This window comes from Mobula hypostoma, chromosome 21 (genome assembly GCF_963921235.1).
Source record: "Mobula hypostoma chromosome 21, sMobHyp1.1, whole genome shotgun sequence".
Classification (NCBI taxonomy): domain Eukaryota; kingdom Metazoa; phylum Chordata; class Chondrichthyes; order Myliobatiformes; family Myliobatidae; genus Mobula; species Mobula hypostoma.
Window position 1 is genome coordinate 50,518,663 of NC_086117.1, and position 20,081 is coordinate 50,538,743.

General features: G+C 44.4%; 2 long non-coding RNA genes across 4 annotated transcripts in view; one reads left to right on the plus strand and one right to left on the minus strand.

Annotated features, from left to right (window-relative positions):
- The window catches only part of LOC134359689 (uncharacterized), a 46,534-nt gene extending 29,020 nt beyond the window's left edge, over window positions 1–17,514 (minus strand). Inside the window, exon 1 of one of the 3 annotated variants that reach the window (XR_010021173.1) lies at window positions 17,285–17,514. This is a non-coding gene — a long non-coding RNA (uncharacterized LOC134359689). Of the gene's footprint in view, window positions 1–17,264 lie in introns of all 3 variants that reach the window. The other 2 variants (XR_010021171.1, XR_010021172.1) reach the window with 2 other exon arrangements.
- Window positions 17,515–17,621: 107 nt separating this feature from the next.
- LOC134359690 (uncharacterized) overlaps window positions 17,622–20,081 on the plus strand; it is a 45,613-nt gene continuing 43,153 nt past the window's right edge. The window contains exon 1 of the long non-coding RNA XR_010021174.1: window positions 17,622–17,883. This is a non-coding gene — a long non-coding RNA (uncharacterized LOC134359690). The remainder of the gene's footprint in view (window positions 17,884–20,081) is intronic.

The window sequence follows — 20,081 nt, forward strand, 5'->3', positions numbered from 1 at the left end:
TGGTCAGGGCATGAAGAGATATGGGGAGGAGGCAGGAGACTGGGGCTGAGAGGCAAATTGGATCAGCCATGATGAAATGGTGGAGCAGATTCAATGGGCCAAATGGCCTAATTCTGTTCCTGTATCTTATTGTCTTATGATCTTATTCTTATAAACCATGTTGTCTAATCCAAGCAGCATCCTGGTAAATCTCCTTTGCACCCTCTCTGGAGCTTCCACATCCTTCCACTAATGAGCCGAACAGAATTGAACACAATATTCCAAGTGTGATCTAACCAGGGTTTTATCGAGTTGCAACATTACTTCATGGTCTTTGATTTCAATCCCCTGACTCAACAAAGGCCAACACACTATATGCCTTCTTAACAACCCTATCAACTTGCGCAGCAACTTTGGGGAATCCTTGAATATGGACCGCAAATCCCTTTGCTCCTACATACTGTTAAAAATCCTACTGTTAATCTTGTATTTTGCCATCAAATTTGACTTTCCTGACACTGTTCTGGGTTGCACTCCACCTGCCACTTCTCATCCCAGATCTGCATCCTGTCTATATCCCGTTGCAACCTACGACAACTCTCCACACTGTCCATGGCTCCACCAAGCAAAATCACTAACCCACCCTTCCACTTTCTCATCCAAGTCCCTTACTGTATAAAAATCACAAAGAGCCAAAGATGCCAGTGCACCACCAGCAATGGCTGGAGTTTCTGGGGATAATTGGAAGGTGCAGGATGGATAAATCCCAAAGATGATAAAGTATTCTAAAGGGAGGATGAGGCACCCATGGATGATAAGGGAAGTCAAAGATAGCATAACAGGAAAAGAGACGGCATCTAAAATTCACAAACAAGAGAGAATCTGCAGATGCTGGAAATCCCAGCAACATACATGAAATGACAGGCAGCATCTATGGAAAAGAGTACAGTCAATGTTTTGGATCGAACGCCTTCAGTAGGACTCATGTAACATTGCAAAAATTAGTAGGAAGTGAGAGGACTTGGAAGTTTCTAAAAACTTGGTTTAAGAAAAAAAAGGAGGTGCATAGCAGATATAAGCAGGTAGGAACAAATGAGGTACTTGAGGAATATAAGAAATGCAGAAGGACCCTTAAGAAGGAAATCAGGAGGGCTAAACAAAGGCATGAGGCTACACGAGCAGATAACGTGAAGAAAAGTCCTCAGGGTTTCTACATATATATTAAGATCAGAAGGATAGCAACGGACAAAAATGGTCTTCAGGAAGATCAGGTGGCCAGGCAGCATCTCTAGGAAGAGGTACAGTCGACATTTCAGGCCGAGACCCTTCGTCAGGACTAACTGAAGGAAGAGTTAGTAACAGATTTGAAAGTGGGAGGGGGAGGGGGAGATCCAAAATGATAGGGGAAGACAGGAGGGGGAAGGATGGAGCCAAGAGCTGGACAGGTGATTGGCAAAGGGGATATGAGAGGATCATGGAACAGGAGGCTTAGGGAGAAGGAAAGGGGGGGGGGAAGCCCAGAGGATGGGCAAGGGGTATAGTCAGAGGGACAGAGGGAGAAAAAGGAGAGAGAGAGAAAGAATCTGTGTATATAAATAAATAACGGATGGGGTACGAGGGGGAGCTGGGGCATTAGTGGAAGTTAGAGAAGTCAATGTTCATGCCATCAGGTTGGAGGCTACCCAGATGGAATATAAGGTGTTGTTCCTCCAACCTGAGTGTGGTTTCATCTTTACAGTAGAGGAAGCCGTGGATAGACATGTCAGAATGGGAACGGGATGTGGAATTAAAATGTGTGGCCACTGGGATCCCACCACTAAACACATCTTTCCCTCCCCCCCCCACCCCGCTTTCCGCAGGGATCGCTCCCTACGCGACTCCCTTGTCCATTTGTCCCCCCTATCCCTCCCCACTGATCTCCCTCCTGGCACTTATCCTTGTAAGCCGAACAAGTGCTACACATGCCCTTACACTTCCTCCCTTACCACCATTCAGGGCCCCAGACAGTCCTTCCAGGTGAGGCGACACTTCACCTGTGAGTCGGCTGGGGTGATATACTGCGTCTGGTGCTCCCGGTGTGGCCTTCTATATATTGGTGAGACCCGACGCAGACTGGGAGACAGCTTTGCTGAACATCTACGCTCTGTCCGCCAGAGAAAGCAGGATCTCCCAGTGGCCACACATTTTAATTCCACATCCCATTCCCATTCTGACATGTCTATCCACGGCCTCCTCTACTGTAAAGATGAAACCACACTCAAGTTGGAGGAACAACACCTTATATTCCGTCTGGGTAGCCTCCAACCTGATGGCATGAACATTGACTTCTCAAACTTCCACTAATGCCCCACCTCCCCCTCGTACCGCATCAGTTATTTATTTTTATACACACATTCTTTCTCTCACTCTCCTTTTTCTCCCTCTGTCCCTCTGACTATACCCCTTGCCCATCCTCTGGGTTCCCCCCCCCCTTGTCTTTCTTCCCGGACCTCCTGTCCCATGATCCTCTCATATCCCTTTTGCCAATCACCTGTCCAGCTCTTGGCTCCATCCCTCCCCCTCCTGTCTTTTCCTATCGTTTTGGATCTCCCCCTCCCCCTCCCACTTTCAAATCTGTTACTAACTCTTCCTTCAGTTAGTCCTGACGAAGGGTCTCGGCCTGAACTTCGACTGTACCTCTTCCTAGAGATGCTGCCTGGCCTGCTGTGTTCACCAGCAACTTTGATGTGTGTTGCTTGAATTTCCAGCATCTGCAGAATCCCTGTTGTTTTCAGGAAGATCAGAATGACAATCAATGAGTCTAGCCTAAAGAGATGGTGGAGATACTAAATGGATATCTTACATCTGTATCCACTCAGGAGATGGGCTCAGAGCCTATAGGAGTGAGGCAAAATAACAGCATTGAGGTCATGAACCCTGGACAGATTACAGAGGAGAAGCTGTTTGCTGTCTTGACACAAATTTAGGCGGATAAATCCTCAGGGTGTAACAAGATTTTCCCTCAGACCCTGCAGGAGGCCAGTGCAGAAACTGCAGAGGCTCTAGCAGAGATAATTAAAACATCCTTAACCACGGGTGAGGTGTCAGAGGATTGCAGGATAGCTAACGTTGTTCTGTTGTTTAAGAACGGCTCTAAAAATAAATGAGGAAATTATAGGCTGGTGAGCCTGACAGTAGCAGTGGGAAATGTATTGGAAGATGTTCTACGGGACCATATATATATAAGTATTTGGATAGACAGGATCGGATTAGGGTTAGTCAGCATGCATTGTGCGTGGTAGATCATGTCTAACCAATCTTATGGAGTTTTTTTTGAGGAAGTTACTAGGAGAGTCGATGAAAGCAAGACAGTTGATGCTGTCCACACAGACTTTATCAATGTCTTTGACAAGGGGGGTTGCTCAAGAAGGGTCCATCAATTGGCATTCAAGATGAGGTAGTGAATTGGATTCGATATTGGCTTTGTGGGAGAAGCCAGAGAGTGGTAGTAGAGGGTTGCTTCTCTGAGTGGAGGCCTGTGACTAGTGGTGTGCTGCAGGGATCAGTGCTGGGTCCATTGTTGTTTGTCATCTATATAAATAATCTGGCTGATAATGTGGTAAAGTGGATCAGCAAATTCGCAGATGACACCAAGTTTGAAGGGGGCAGTGGACAGTGAATAAGATTATCAAAGCTTGCAGTGGGATCTGGACCAGCTGGAAAAATGGGCTGAAATCTGGCAGATAGAATTTAATGCAGACAAGTGTGAGGTGGTGCACTTTGGGAGGACCAACTAGGGTCATACACAGTGGATTGGTAGGGAATTGAGGAGCGCAATAAAACAAAGGGATCTGAGAACACAGGTCCATAATTCCTTGAAAGTGGCATCACAAATAGATAAGGTCGTAAAGGGCCAGGCAGCATCTATAGGAAGAAGTACAGTCAATGTTTCAGACTGAGACCCTTCATCAGGACTAACTGAAAGAAGAGATAGTAAGAGATTTGAAAGTGGGAGGGGGAGATCTGAAATGATAGGATAAGACGGGAGGTCTTCTCCTATCATTTCGGATCTCCCCCCTCCCCCTCCCATTTTCCCACTTTCAAATTTCTTGCTATCCCTTCTTTCAGTTAGTCCTGACGAAGGGTCTCAGCTCAAAACGTCGACAGTACTTCTTCCTATAGATGCTGCCTGGCCTGCTGCGTTCCACCAGCATTTTGTGTGTGTTGCTTGAATTTCCAGCATCTGCAGATTTTCTCACGTAAGGTCGTAAAGACAGCTTTTGGCAAATTGGCCTTCATAATTCAATGTATTGAATACTGTACAGGATTTGGAATGTTATGTTGAAATTCCATAAGACATTGGTGTGGCCTAATATGGAGTATTGTGTGCAGTTTTGGTCACCCACCTACAAGAAAGATGTGAATTAGATTGAAAGAGTACGGAGAAAATTTACAAGGAGATTGCCAGGGCCTGAGGACTGAGTTATAAGGAAAGACTGAATAGCTTAGGACTGTATTCATTAGAACAGGGGACCCAACCTTTTTGCACCGTGGACCAGTTTAATATTAACAATATTCTTGCGGACTGGCCGACGGCGGGGGTGGGTGTTCAAGTTCAACAGTGGGCGTGACAGGGAATGAGGAAAGGTGCAGCTGACTCATATTGTTTCATATCGCCAAATCATATTGTTTCCTCGCGGCCCGGTAGCACATGCTTTGTGGCCCGGTACCGGTCTGCAGCCCGGTGGTTGGGGACCACTGGCCTAGAACATAGGAGAATGAGGGGAAATTTGATCAAGGCATGCAAAATTATGAAGGGTATAGATAGGATAAATGCAAGCAGGCTTTTTCCACTGAGGTTTGGTGGGACTACAACTAGAGGTCATGGGTTAAGGGTGAAAGGTGAAACGTTTAAGGGGAACATGAGGGGGAATGACTTCACTCAGAGGTGGTGAGAGTGTGGAATGAGATGCCAGCACACATGATGGATTTGGCTTTGATTTCAAAATTGAATAGAAATTTGGAAAGATACCTGAAGGGGAAGGGAATGTAGGCCAATGATCCAGGTGCAGGTTGATGGAACTAGCCTGATTAATGGTTCAGCACGGACTAGGTATTCCAAAGGGGCTGTTTCTGTACTGTAGTGTTCTATGACTCTAACCAACCAAAGGCAACTAAAAGATCCAGAAAGGAAGAAAGCCTGGTAATATGAAGGTAGTGTTTGCCAATATTTTTTAAAGAGAATACTAGAAGTATTTTTCAGATATGAAGAATAAAAGAGAGCTCAGAGTGGACATCTGACCGCTGGAAAATAATGTCAGAGAGGTGGTAATGGGGGGGCAAAGGAATGGCGGACAAACTTAATAAATATATTGCATCATTCTTCACTGTGGAAGACACTGACAGTATGCCAGAAATTCAAGAGTGTCAGGGGACAGGAGTGAGTGTAGATGCTATTACTAAAGAGAAGGTGCTTGGGAAGCTGAAAGGTTTGAAGGTAGATAAGTCACCTGGACCAGATGGACTACACCCCAGGGTTCTGAAAGAGGTAGCTGAGAGTTTGTGGAGGTATTAGTAATATTTCAAGAATCATTAGATTCTGGAATGGTTCTGGAGGACTGAAAAATTGCAAATCTCCCTCCAGACTCGGACTGTGGTTGGGCATGGCAGGGAGAGTTTTCTTCCTTCTCCCATCTGCATGAGATGTGGGACATTCGAGAGACTTTGAACTTTTTTACTGTGCCATGGCCTGTTCTTCATCAAGTTATGGTATTGTTGCACTGTTGGAACTATATGTTATAATTATGTGGTTTTATTAGTTTTTCAGTCTTGGTCTGTCCTGTGTTTCTGTGATATCACACCAGAGGAATATTGTATCATTTCTTAATGCATGCATTACTAAATGACAATAAAAGAGGACTACGCATCCTCACAATCTAATCTAATCTAATCTTTAAGAAGGGAAGGAGGTAGAAGAAAGGAAATTATAGATGTGTTAGCCTGACCTCAGTGGTTGGGAAATTGTTGGAGTCCATTATTAAGGATAAGGTCTTGGGGTACTTAGAGGCACATGATTAAATGGGCCAAAGTCAGCATGGTTTCCTTAAGGGGAAATCTTGCCTGATAAATCTGTTGGAATTCTTTGAGGGAATAACAGGCAGGATAGACAAAGGTGAGTCAGTGCATGTGGTTTACTTGGATTGTCAGAAAGCCTTGACAAGGTGCCACACATGAGGCTGCTTAACATGATTAGAGCCCATGGTATTACAGGAAAGATACTAGCATGGGTAGAAGTCTAGCTGACCAGCAGGAGGCAAAGTGGGGGAATAAAAAGGGCCTTTTCTGGCTGGCTGCCAGTGACTAGTGGTATTCCACAGGAGTTGGTGTTGGGACTGTTTGTTTTCAAGTTGTATGTTAATAACTTAGATGACTCAATTGATAGCTTTGTGGCCAAGTTTTCGGATGATATGAAGATAGGTGGAGGAGCAGGTAGTGTTGAGAAAGCAGGAGTCTTTAAAAAAACTAAGACAGATTGGAGGAATAGGCAAAAAGGTGGCAGATGGAATACAGTGTCAGGAATTGTATAGTCATGCACTTTAGTAGTAAGAGGAAAGCATAGACTATTTTCTAAATGGGGAAAATATTCAAAAATCAGAGTTGCAAGTGGGCTTGGGAGTCCTCATGCAGGATTCCTTAAAGGTCAACTTGCAGGTTGAGCCAGTGGTGAGGAAGGCAAATGTAATGTTGGCATTCATTTCAAGAGGGCTAGAATATAAGTGCTGGTATTTATAGGGCATTGGTCAGACCGCACTTGGAGTATTGTGAGCAGTTTTGGGCTCCTTATCTAAAAAAGGATATGTTGGCATTAGAGAAAGTCCAGAGGAAGTTCACAAGAATGATTCTGGGAATGAAAGGATTTATGTACTGTATGATGACTCTTGCCCTGTTCTCACTGGAGTTTAGAAAAACGGGGTGGTGGAGAGATCTCATTGAAACCTGCTGAATATTGAAAAGCCTAGATAGAGTGGATGTGGAGAGGATGTTTCCTATAGCGAGTGAGTCTAAGACCAGAGGGCACGGCCTCTGAATAGAGGGATGCCCATTTAGAACACAGATGAGGAGCAATTTCTTTAAGTAGGGGGTGGTGAATCTGTAGAATTTATTGCTGCAGACATCTGTGGAGGCCAAGTCTTTGAATATACTTTAAATTCTGGTTAACTGGGCTATCAGTTAATCAGTCAGCTGTTTATTTCAGACAACTCTTAAAGAACTGAAAGCAATCAAGAAAATAGCCAGGATTCCCTTCATTAATTTCGGACACAAAAGTCACTTAACTTGGACAGGAGACTGTTGCCGAACAGTTTCTAACTAGTGTCAGTCATCTGCATTTGCATGGATGTTAAACACGACACTGTGCTTTGAGTGAACAATTTTAAAATAGCATCTGTTGCATGTACTTGTGTTCAAAAGCAGTGATTTTTTTTGTCACTGATATTTGCGAGAAATAAGCAGTAAGACAGTTCAGAACTGTTTTGCTCACTGCGGCTTCAGGTATTCAAGTTTAAGATATAGGAGCAGAAGTAGGCTATTCAGCCCATCGAGTCTGCTCCACCATTCAATCATGGGCTGATCCAATTCTCCCTGTCATCCCCACTCCCCTGTCTTCTCCCCATACCCTCTGATGCCCTGGCTAATCAAGAACCTATCTATCTCTACCTTAAATGCACCCAATGACTTGGCCTCCACAGCTGCTCATGGCAACAAATTCCACAGATTTATCAGCCCCTGACTAAAGTCATTTCTACACATCTCTGTTCTAAATGGACATCCTTCAATCCTGAAGTCTTGCCTTCTTGTTCTAGAATACCCACCATGGGAAATAACTTTGCCATATCTCATCTGTTCAGGCCTTTTAACATTTGGAATGTTTCTATGAGATACACCCTCATTCTCCTGAACTCCAGGGAATACAGCCCAAGAGCTGCCAGATGTTCCTCATACAGTAACCTTTTCATTCCTGGAATCCATTCTCGTGAATTTTCTTAGAGACCTCTCCAATGTCAGTATATCCTTTCTAAAATAAGGACCCCAAAACTACACACAATACTCCAAGTATGTTCTCACAAGTGTCTTATAGACCCTCAGCATCACATCATCCCTGTTCTTATATTCTATACCTCTAAAAATGAATGCCAACATTGCATTCGCCTTCTTCACCACCGACTCAACCTGGAGGTTAACCTTTAGGGTATCCTGCACAAGGACTCCCAAGCCCCTTTGCATCTCTGCATTTTGAATACTCCTTCCATCTAAATAATAGTCTGCCCATTTATTTCTTCCACCAAAGTGCACGACCATACATTTTCCAATATTGTATTTCATTTGCCACTTCTTTGCCGATTCCCTTAAACTATCTAAGTTTCTCTGCAGGCTCTCTGTTTCCTCAACACTACCTGCTCCTCCACCTATCTTTGTATCATCAGCAAATTTAGCTACAAATCTATTAATCCCATAGTCCAGATCATTGACATACATCATAAAAAGCAGCGGTCCCAACACCAGTCCCTGTGGAACTCCACTGGTAACCGGCAGCCAGCCAGAATAGGATCCCTTTATTCTCACTCTCTGTTTTCTGCCGATCAGCCAATGTTCCACCCATGCTAGTAACTTCGCTGTAATTCCATGGGCTCTCATCTTACTAAGCAGCCTCATGTGCAGCACTTTGACAAAGGCCTTCTGAAAATCCAAGTACACCATGGCTACTGCATCTCCTTTGTCTACCTTGCTTGTAATTTCCTCAAAAAATTGCAGTATGTTAGTCAGGCAGGATTTTCCTTTTAGGAAACCATGCTGGCTTTGGCCAATCTTGTCATGTGCCTCCAGGTACTCTGTAATCTCATCCCTAACAATCGATTCCAACATCTTCCCAACCACTGATGTCAGGCTAACAGGTTGATAGTTTCCTTTCTGCTGCCTCCCACCCTTCTTAAATAGCAGAGTAACATTTGCAATTTTCCAGTCATTTGGTACAATGCCAGAATCTGTCGATTCTTGAAAGATCATTGTAGCTCTCCAGCTACTTCCTTCAGAACCCGAGGGTGCATTCCATCAGGTCCAGGAGATTTATCCACCCTCTGACCATTAAGCTTCCTGAGCACCTTCTCATTCGTAATTTTCACTGCACATACTTCACTTCCCTGACACTCTTGAATGTCTGGTATACTGCAGATGCCTTCCACTGTGAAGACTGATGCAAAATATACATTCAGTTCCTCTGCCATCTCTATGCCTCTCATTACAATATCTCCAGTGTCATTTTCTATTGGTCCTATATCTACCCTCAAATCTCTTTTACTCTTTATATACTTAAAAAGCTTTTAGTATCTTTTTTAATATCAGTCACCAGCTTCCGTTCATAATTCATCTTTTCCTTCCTAATGACCTTCTTAGTTTCCTTCTGCAAGTTTTTAAAAGCTTCCCAATCCTCTATCTTCCCTCTAGCTTTGGCTTCCTTGTATGCCCTCTCTTTTGCTTTTACTTTAGCTCTGACTTCACTTGTCAGCCATGGTAGTGTTCTTCTTTCATTCGAAAATTTCTTCTAATTTGGAATGTATCTGTCTTGCACCTCCTTCATTTTTCACAGAAACTCCAGCCATTGCTGCTCTGCTGTTCTTCCTGTTAATGTCTCTTTCCGGTCAACTTTGGCCAGTTCCCCTCTCATGCCATTGTAATTTCCTTTATTCCACTGAAATACCGACACATTGGAATTTAGTTTCTCCTTCTCAAATTTCAAAGTGAACTCAATCATATTATGATCGCTGTTCCCTAAAGGTTCCTTAACCTTAAACCCTCTTATCACCTCTGGATCATTGCACAACACCTGATCCCCAAGCTGTTCTAAGAAGTGATCCCTTAGACACTCTACAAATTCTCTCTTTTGAGGTCCAGTACTGGCCTGGTTTTCCCAATCCTTTTAATGTTAAAATCTCCAATGATTATCATGACATTGCCCTTCTGACATGATTTTTCTGTCTCCTGCTGTAATCTGTAATCCACATCCCAGCTGCTGTTTGGAGGCCTGTATACAACTGCCATTTGGGTCCTTTTATCCTTGGCATTTCTTAACTCAACCCAAAGAGACTCTACACCTTCCGATCCTATGTCATCCCTTTCTAATGATTTGAAGGTGCCAGAGAGAAAATGAAATGATTTCACAACTTCAACAAGTTAGGGACAACAAATTTGAAGGTATTAACAATCATCCTGAACGTTACAATGAAAATGAATTATTTGGAGGATGCAATCTTTGACAGCATTATATGAATGCAGTCCATTATCTGCACTAGGTGTTTGGGTTGATTCTGTTCACTTACAGTTAAAAGAATACAATGCGGATTAATTCCTCTGTTGATTAAGTATTAATACACAGTTTTATCATACTGTAGTAGTATTGATAGTGTTCTAATTTGTTCTGTATTTCATTTTAATACATAATTTGTTACTTAGTTTGTCTTTTTATATCTTTTTAGCTATTTCCATGAAACTTCGGCTAATTGGGGTAGCCACTTAATTGGGCCAAAATATACTGATCCCGATTAACCAGAATCTGCTGTATTTAAAGCAGTGGTTGATAGGTTCTTGATTAGTCAGTGCATCGAATACAAGAGAACGGGGTTGAGAGGGATAATAAGTCAGTTATGATGGTGGAGCAGACTCAATGGGCTGAACGGCCTAATTCTTCTCCTATGTCTTAATAGTCTTACGGTCTAACGCCACTAGCCACCAGACTCCAGGCATAATACGCCCCACCTACCACCACTCTATGCCTTGTATGGGCAAGCCAATTCTGAATTCCCACAGTCAGGATTGCCTGGATCCCATAGCTCCTGACTGTCTGAATGAGCCTAGCATGGGGAACCTTCTCAAATGCCTTACTAAAATCCATATACAGTGCATCCACTTCTCTACCTTCATCAATGTGCTCTCTCACATCCCCAAATAATTTAATCATGCTCTTGAGGTATGACTTACCCCTGACAAAGCTGAGTATCCCAAATCAGACTATGCTTCCGCAAATGCTCATAAATCCTGTCTCTAAGAATCTTCTCCAATAATTTGCCCACCACTGAAATAGGTCTATAATTCTTCGAGTTATCCCTACTCCGTTTCTTGAACAAAGGAGTAACATTTACCACCCTCCAATCATCTGATACTACTTCTGTGGCCAGTGAGGATGTGAAGGTTATCGCCAAAGGTGCAGCATTCTCCTCCCCTGCTTCCTGTAGCAATCTGGGCTATATCCTGTCCGGCCTGGGGATTTACCTATCATAAAGTTTTTTTGAAGCTCCAGCACATCCTCTTTCATGACGCTTACACATTATATCAGTCTATTTGACGCTGTCCTCATAATCATCAAGGTCCCTCTCACTGGCAAATACTGAAGCAAAGTATTCATTAGGGGCTTCCTCCAACCCCAGGCATATATTTCTTCTTCTATTCCTAATCGGTCCTACTCTTTACTCCAGCCATGTTCTTTACATATAGAATGCCATGGATTCAGCTTTTTTCTTGGAAAACACTATTTCTCTCCCTTTGTTCTCCCTTCTCTGATCAGACAGATAATACAAAAGCCAGAGAGCATGTACAACCAAGCTCAAGGACAGCTTCTACCCTGCTGTTTTATGACTATTGCATGGTTCCCTAGTACAAGGTGGACTCTTGACCTCACACTCTGCTTTGTTCTGATTTTTACCTCATTGTTCCCTGCACAGCACTTTCTCTGAAGCTGCTTCACTTTATTCTACATTCTATTATTGTTTTATCTTATACTGCCCCAATGCACTGTGTAATGAATTGATCTGTACGAACAGTATGCAAGATAAACATTTCACTGTACTTCAGTACATGTGACACTTATAAACCAATTCCAGTGCCAGTTCTGTATAAAGATACCATCAGAAAAGGGGTGAAATGTCATGAGTTGAAGTGTCCCCATCTCAACTCTAGAATAAGAGCAATGCCAAAACTAATACTAATTAAATGATTTTTTTTTAACTGCAGATACTGGAAGTTTGAAATCAAAAATTGGAGGGCACAAGATGTTGCCCTTTGGGTCCCTTTTAAAGCTGTATTGTCCCACCTCAAAACTGTGCCCTCCTTATCCCTGACATTTCCTCATGATTCTATATACCTTTATAAGGCCTTCCCTCAATGAATAAAGTCCCGGCCTTCCTAACTTTTTCCCTATAACTTAGGCCCTCGAGTCCTGGCAATGTACTCATAGATGTTCTTCTCACTCTTTTCAGTTTATTGATGTTACAACAGGACTGAACTGTGCATGTAACTTCAATAGCAGCTTCACCAACATCTTACACAACTGCAACATAATATCCCAACTTTTATACTCAAGCCAAAAAGCCTTCTTCACCACCTTGTCTACCTGTGACTGCACATTCAGAGAACCATGTACCTGTACTCCTAGATCCCTCTGTTCCATAACTCTCCCCTCGTTTGACTTCCCAACATTCCCAACATTCAATATCTCCTGATGAAGGGTCTCACCCCAAAATGTTGACTGTTTATTCTTTTCTATAGATGCTGCCTGGACGGCTGAGTTCCTCCAGCATCTTGTGTGTATTACTTGGATTTCCAGCATCTGCAGATTTTCTTTTGTTTGTGATTCAATATCTTGCCCTTATCTGAATTGAAATCCTTTTGACACGTCTTGGTCCACAGATTCAGCTGATCAAGATCCCTCTGCAATTTTTGATGACTTTCTTCATTGTATATTATGTCTCCTGTTTTCATCTTCCGTCTGAGCATGTTGTAACTTTCTGGAACTGTCAAATTCTCTACATTCAGATAACACAATCTTTCCTCCTATCTACATCAGAATCTTGTTCTTTCCCTTTCTGTGTAAAGCCTGTTCTGCTGAACATTAGCACCTTATCCCACTGGCCACACACTTTCACTCTTGGTTTCACATTTTGAGCCACCCAGACACTTCTCTCTTTCTCAGGTAGCTCATCTGAAAGATTGTGTTTCTTCTTCCATGGGTGTTGCCTGACCTGCTGAGTGCTTCCAGCATTTTCTGTTTTTCCAATGGGAACAAAGGTCATGGGAAACATGACTTCATAAACATGACCACCGTATGTTTCTCTCATAAATGTAATCATTCTATGCTCCCACACATTTCACCTCTACCTGTTCACTTGGCCAGGACTCGCACTTCTCTTAAACGAAATGAAGCATTGTTGAAATCTTATACTGATGACCCCAACATTTATTCTTCCCCACAAGCGGAGACACTGTAGGAAACTTTGTGTGATTGCACTATCTCTCCAATCTTTTGTTCACAGAGCAAGGGGTCTGTTCTGCTCTTCCTTCCTGGAACAAAAGCTTTGGCAACATCTTTGCAACTTCATTCACATTGATCCTGTCGTGGTCTGGTCCATTAAGTCCGCATTCTGGTTCACGGTCCAGTCCATCAAACCTCATTCCAGGTTTTCCGGTTTTCCCTTGTAGTGTGTGTGCCTTAATTGAGGCACATGATTCTCATCTTGGTCTGACTACATAAACTGCTCCTGGGTTCAGCTTCAGTTGCTGGACTGTTCCCTTTCCTTCCCTTCACCTTCCTCCTGAAGCCTCACCTGCTACCTCTGCCTGAAGCCTTGGCCTGCAACCTTGCCTGCGTCCTGACCTGTACCACTGTCAAGTTCTACCGCCAGAGCAAGACCGGAGCCTTACTGTGTCCTTGTTTCTGGGTCCTTGTCCAGTCACTGGCTCGGAGTCCGAACCCAAGCCTCGAGGAACCCAAGCCACGAGGTACCCAAGCCATGTCCAGTCCTGTAGCCACGTCATGTCCTCACCTAATTCCGAGGTCCGAGCCCAAGTTAAGACCCAGGTTCTGGGTCCTTGTCCAGTCTCTGGCTTGGAGTCCTTGTCCAGTCTCTGGCTCGGAGTCCTTGTCCAGGCTCCTAGTTCCTAGGTCCTCGTCCAGGTCCTGCTTGCCTAGCCAATGTCCTAGCCCAAGTCTGTGTTCTTGTCCCAGCTCCTAGTCTGCATCCAGTCACATCCCTAACTCTAGTCTCTAGACCTGTCCTGTTCCTAGTACTTCAGTGTCTGTGTCTTGCATTTGGGTTGGCTCCCAGTGCCCCCCTTATGACAGATCCAGAGTCTACAGACTCTTTTCTTGATGTGGCGGTCAGGACTACCTGTGGTTTTCTGAGCATTGTCTAAGGAATGACTAGTATAAAGTTCCTCTGATATATCTGATTTCAGTCCCCGCGCTCCACAAATAACTGGTTCTCAGTCTGTCCATACATCCAAATGTCATTGCTTCATAGAGACACAGAAACCATGGAACCAGGCCCTTTGGCCCAAATGGCCCATGCCAACTGTGTTGCCCAGTGAGCTAGTCTCATAGCACTGTATACTTCTACTACTTATCCAGATGGCTTTTAAGCACTTGCCAATATGCCTGCCTCAGACTGCCACAAGAACACCCTCTTGCTTAACATCAGCAAAACTAAAGAGCTGATTATTGACTTCAGGAATGGGAAGGAAGACAAACATGCACCAGTCTATGTTGTGGATCAATGGTAGACAGGGTCAGCAGCTTTAAGTCCTTGGGTGTTGGCATATTGGATGACCTGTCCTCAGCCCAGCACATAAATGCAATCATAACAAATGTGCACTGAAGTCTTTACTTTCTTTCGATGTTAAGGAGGTTTGCTTTGTTACCAAACACTCCGACAAGGTTGTACAGATGTACGATTGAAAGTACCCTGTCTGGTTATACCATGGTCTGGTTTAGCAATCTGAACGTGCAGGAATGTAAGAAGCTGCTGAGAGTAGTTGACTTTGCCCACGCATCATGGGCACATCCCTCGCCACCAGGGGTATTATCTACAGGAGGCACAGCCTCAAGAAAGGCAACATCCATCATCAATGATCCCCAACATCCAGGCCATGCCACCTTCTCACAGCTACCTTCGAGCAGGAGGTACAGAAGCCTGAAATCCCACACCATCTGGTTCAAGAACAGCTACTTCCCTTCAATCATTCAGTCCTTGAAGCAACCCGCACAAACTTAATCATTACCTCGGTACAGCAACACAATGAACACTTGACACTAAATGGGTTTGGTTTGTTCTTATTGTGTTTTCTTGTATTAGGGTTCCCCTGAATCTCTTAAGTTCCAGGAATAAAATCCTAGCCTGTGAAATCCCTGCTTGTAACTCGGGCCCCAGAGTCAGGCAAGGTCCTGGTAAATCTTTTCTGCACCCTTTCTAGTTTAATAGTATCTTTCCTATAACTAAGTGTTCCCATAAGACTGCTTACAGTACTCCAAATACAGCCTCACTAATATTTTATATAACTACAACATAACTTCCTGTACTCAGCTGATGAAGACCAGTGTGCCTTATCCCTTCTTCGCTCTTCACCCTGTTGAAATATATCTGTAACCCTGAGGTCTTCATGAATTCATGACTTTTGTTAAATGTAACATGACAAAATGGAACCTGTGTGATCCCAAAGTGCTCTGTCGCACTGCTGGTTTGTTGATTTGTTTGGATAGAAGTCTTGCAAGAAGGGTGTGTGTGTTTTAAAGCAGAGTGTGTATTTTATGGCAGGGAGTGTTTTGCCAACAGAGAAAAACAGGACATAGCTGTTGGGGGCGGAGGGGGGGGGGAGAAGCCTCAAAAGAGGCTAATTAAAGACAAACATGACTCATTTAAGACAGATGCAGATAAGGAAGGAATGCAATTAAGGATGAATTACCGGACTCTTGTTAGTGTATAAAAATTATCAGGTTTGAGCTGTAAGATTGAAGCTGCAAACGACTTAATTTATTGAAGTGGATTTTCCCTTGCGACTAATGAATGTGTTTATAATTTGATCCATTCTGAGCTTGATGCAGTCTGTCACTGTATATTAGAAGAACGAGCTGAATGGTACGGGGCAACCCCATATCTACCTGTGACACCGCTCTCCGTGAAACGTGCACTTGCTCTCCTAGTTTCTTCTGTTCTATAACACTCCCTAGGGGCCTCTCATTCACTGAATAAGTCCTAGTCTGGTTTCACCTCCCAAAATACAATACCTCACATTTATATGGATTGATAGTGATTTACCGGGTCCTCAGCTCATGTACTAAGCGGATCATTGTACTTTTCCATTACCTTCTACAAAACCATCAATGTCAGTATCATCCACAAACTTACTAATCATGCCTATTGCATTCAAATCCAAATTATTTATACAAATTACAAACAACAGATGTCCCGCACTGCCCCCTGTGTCACACCAGTCGAAGCAGGTCTCCAGTCCCAGAAACACCCTTGACCATCACTCTCTGCTTTCTCCCACTGAATCGATTATGAATCCAATCCGCTGTCTCACCCTGGATCCACAGGATCCAATCTTCCTGCCATCAGGCACTTTGGCAAAGGACTTCCCAACACCCACTCATGTTTATAATTTCCAGTAATTGCGATCAAAAGCTGAAATTAATTGCTCACTCTCCGGCTTTCGGATACAAGCTTTTTTAAGGTGGAAACTTGCAGGGAAAGTAGATTAGTGGGATCTTTCGATCTGATAGAACTGATTTCGTTGATGGGAGCCCCGTGCCAGTCCCTCCGTGAGGATGGATCGGATACCCCAGAAACTAGATTCGGTGTGAACGACGCGCATCGAGACGGCGGTCACGCCGGTATGAGTTCGCCGAGGATTAGTGAGCGCAAAGATCGGGCTGCCGGAGGATCGCAGCGGGCCAGGCAGCATCAGCCTGACCCGCAACGCCGACTGTCCGTCACACTCCACACCCCACCCCCGCCAATCGCAAATGCTGAGTCCCTCCAATTTCCAGCATCCGCGGTCAAAGCCACTGACGTGACGGGAATCGATTTCATTTAGTGTATAACATCAAACAGTGAAACAATAAAACACAAAGTGAGCCGGCGGGTCACCCACAGTGAGGGTGGAGCGCCGCCGCCGCCGCCGCATCCTCTCTGAATGGTGCCGCCGGGAGCTCAGGGTGAGGGGTCTTTATAAACTAGCTAAATCGCAGAGACAGCCGAGAACGACGAACAAGCCCCGGCCCCCAGCAGTGGAGATAGCTCCTCAGGCTTCGCAGTACGGACACCATTGCTATTCTAAATCTACTCCGAGCTCCGCTGCCGGAATACCTTTCCCATATAAACGGGCGCGGACTCGGCAATTATTATCCGAAACACTTTACAGAAGGAGATTTAAACATCCCACGGAGGCATGCGAATACGATTAAGAACAAGACATGCTCGGACTTGCGTTAATTATACTGCACCAAATGTTCCCATACTGCGCGACGCGAGCCCTCGAGGTCCAGGCGATTCCGCAGCAGCGAAGGTGGAGATTTCTGCTGATGCGGAGGGACCAATTGCAACCCCGTTATACGGTGCGGGTGTGAGCGACGCTAAAGGCGAGCAGCGGGAGGCCGATTCAGTCTTCGAAAGCGAGTCTCCTCCAGACACAAGGGGCCGAACGATGCAGAAGTTGCTTGGTGCGGATACTGTTAGTGTAAGAATGTTTCACCGCGCAGGTGTTGAAAAGTGCAAATGTTACACAGGACAGATGTGGACGGTAGAGACGTTACCGGAGTTACACGGTAGAGATGTGGACGGTGCTGATGTTGCACACGGACCGAACTATCCCTGCGCGCCTCACGGCGCTTCATTGTCCCGCACGTCACCCAGGGAATGGGATCGATCCGTATCCTCACGGTTCGGGGTGTACAGTGAGAGTCTGGGCTCCTTTCCCTGACCATCGGGAATGCGATACTCTAGAGTTGGAGAGGTGAGTCAGGGAGAGTGAAGCGAGGCTCAGGGACAAAGTTCCGACAGTATCAGTCACAACTGCTCTACGCTTGGTGGACATAGATCAGGGGTAGGTGAAGGTATTTTGACCGGCCCGCGAGTAAATATTGGGACACTATGCTTATCCGGCCCGCGGGCGATTTTTCCTTTTCTGAGTGTTTCACGCGACCACACTGATGGACATGCATGGCGTTTCGTTACACTGGCCCCAGGTTCGGTTTGTTCCAAACCAAGCACTGGTATACACGAGTGACGGGAAGGCAGACTACCTGATTAATATGTATTAGATACTCTCCGTGCACACGCAGGTTTTCAGATGGGATCGTTCAAGTTTGTGAACAGAAACAGCGTCACTGCGTTTTAACAAGAAATCCACGCTAGATATTCAGATATTCACATGTGCTACGATACTTGTAGAATAACTCGCGTTTCGAAATAAAATCAAAGGAAAAAATTCCAATAGCAATGAATGCAAAACGCAGGAAGGTAGACGCTGAGTGCCGAAAAAGCAGTGATAATGAAGGAAATACCCGTGCCAGCTACAAAGTCTCAAAATGTATTGCAGAAAAGATGAAGCCTTTTACAGATGGAGAGTTTGTCAAAGAATGCTTACCGGCAGTGGTGGGTATTGTTTGTCCTGAAAAGAAATCTTTATTTGCATCTATCAGCCTGTCAGCAAGAACGATCACACAGCGAGTTGAAGAAATGTCAGCAGATGTTAAAAGCTGTTTAAGGGATGCCTGCAACGAATTGCATTTATTTCAGTTGCGCTTGATGAGAGCACAGACTTGAGAGACACTGCTCAACTTGCAGTGTTTGTGCCAGGAGTGACCTCAACTTTTCAAATTTTTGAAGAGTTTATTCAGTTAATTCCTATGAAGGATAAGGTTACTGGGGCAGACATTTTTGAAGCCTTGCTGAAAATGATGTCAGAAATGAAACTCAATGTGTCGAAGCTAATTGGCATCACAGCTGATAGGGCACCAGCAATGGTGGGACAGAAAAACTAAACTGAGTTCTGTGATTACTAATTGGCATCCTTGGTTAAGCACAAATGATTTTCTAGCATGTGTTATTCATTAATTTGAGGCAAAATATAACTATATGTATTTAAATGGATAGTTCCCATATTTCAAGTTTTTTATGGCATTTATCTGGCCTACTGTCTGCTCATTAATACGCGATCCGGCCCACAGAGGCAAAAAGGTTGACGACCCCTGAGATAGATGATGGTACAATAATAGTCAGATTAGGACGAAATCTCATACATAGCCGGAATGCCAGCGACCGCAACCTCGCGTCTCGTATTTTTCCACTGGGCGCCTGCGGCTCTGTTTGATGAAACTCATGATGTTCATGTGAGGAGTTCCGAACATTTCGCCGAGTTGACCGCGGAAAACGGAGTCGTTGCTCTGGAAATCGCCTTCACGCCTCCGCATGACTCACCCAGCGGCAGCCTTCCTCCGCAGACCCCGCGCTCCCGTGAGCCACGGGCAGCTCGTCGTCCAGATACATCCGGCAAATGTAGCTCCGATCACGGGAATGGTCGGCTCTCTTCACACCTCTGTAACTTGTGCGAATTTAGCAGAACGCACGGATGTTAATGCAGTTAATGTAGCAAACTCGGTACTGCTATAAAGAGATGTTCACACAATAGCTTTTTAACATTGCCAGCGAAAGAATGAATTGTTTAAAAACATTGAAGTAATTCAAACAGATGGGCTTTGTGGTCAGGTTGTTAAAAAATGTTCTTGGAATCACCGAAAAAAAAGTCTCGGTTGATGTCGCGTATTGCTATCAGTTCAGAGCCGGCACTCAAGAACTGTTAGCGCGATTTCATTTATTCCTGATGAATGGCTTCTGTTCAAAATCACAAGAGCCTAAGTTATAGAGAGCAGAATTAGGCCGTTCTGACAACTGAGTTCTCTCAGCCATTCCATCAGACTGATTTATTACCCCTTTCAACCCCATTCTCCTGCCTTCTCATAGTAACTCTTAGTTTATCAAAAAACTATTAATCTCACTTCAGTCAGCAAGTTATGTTGCAGCTTTATAAAACCGTGGTTAGGCCATACTCAGAGTAACGCGTGCAGTTCTAGTCGCCCCAGTACAGGAGGGGTGTCGAGGCTTTGGATTTTACCAGGGCACAGACTCAATTAGATAAAGGAGCAGAATTAGGCCATTTGGCCCATCGAGTCTGCTAGACCATTTCAGCATGGCTGATCCATTTCCCTCTCAGCCCCAATCTCTTACCTTCTACCGGCATCC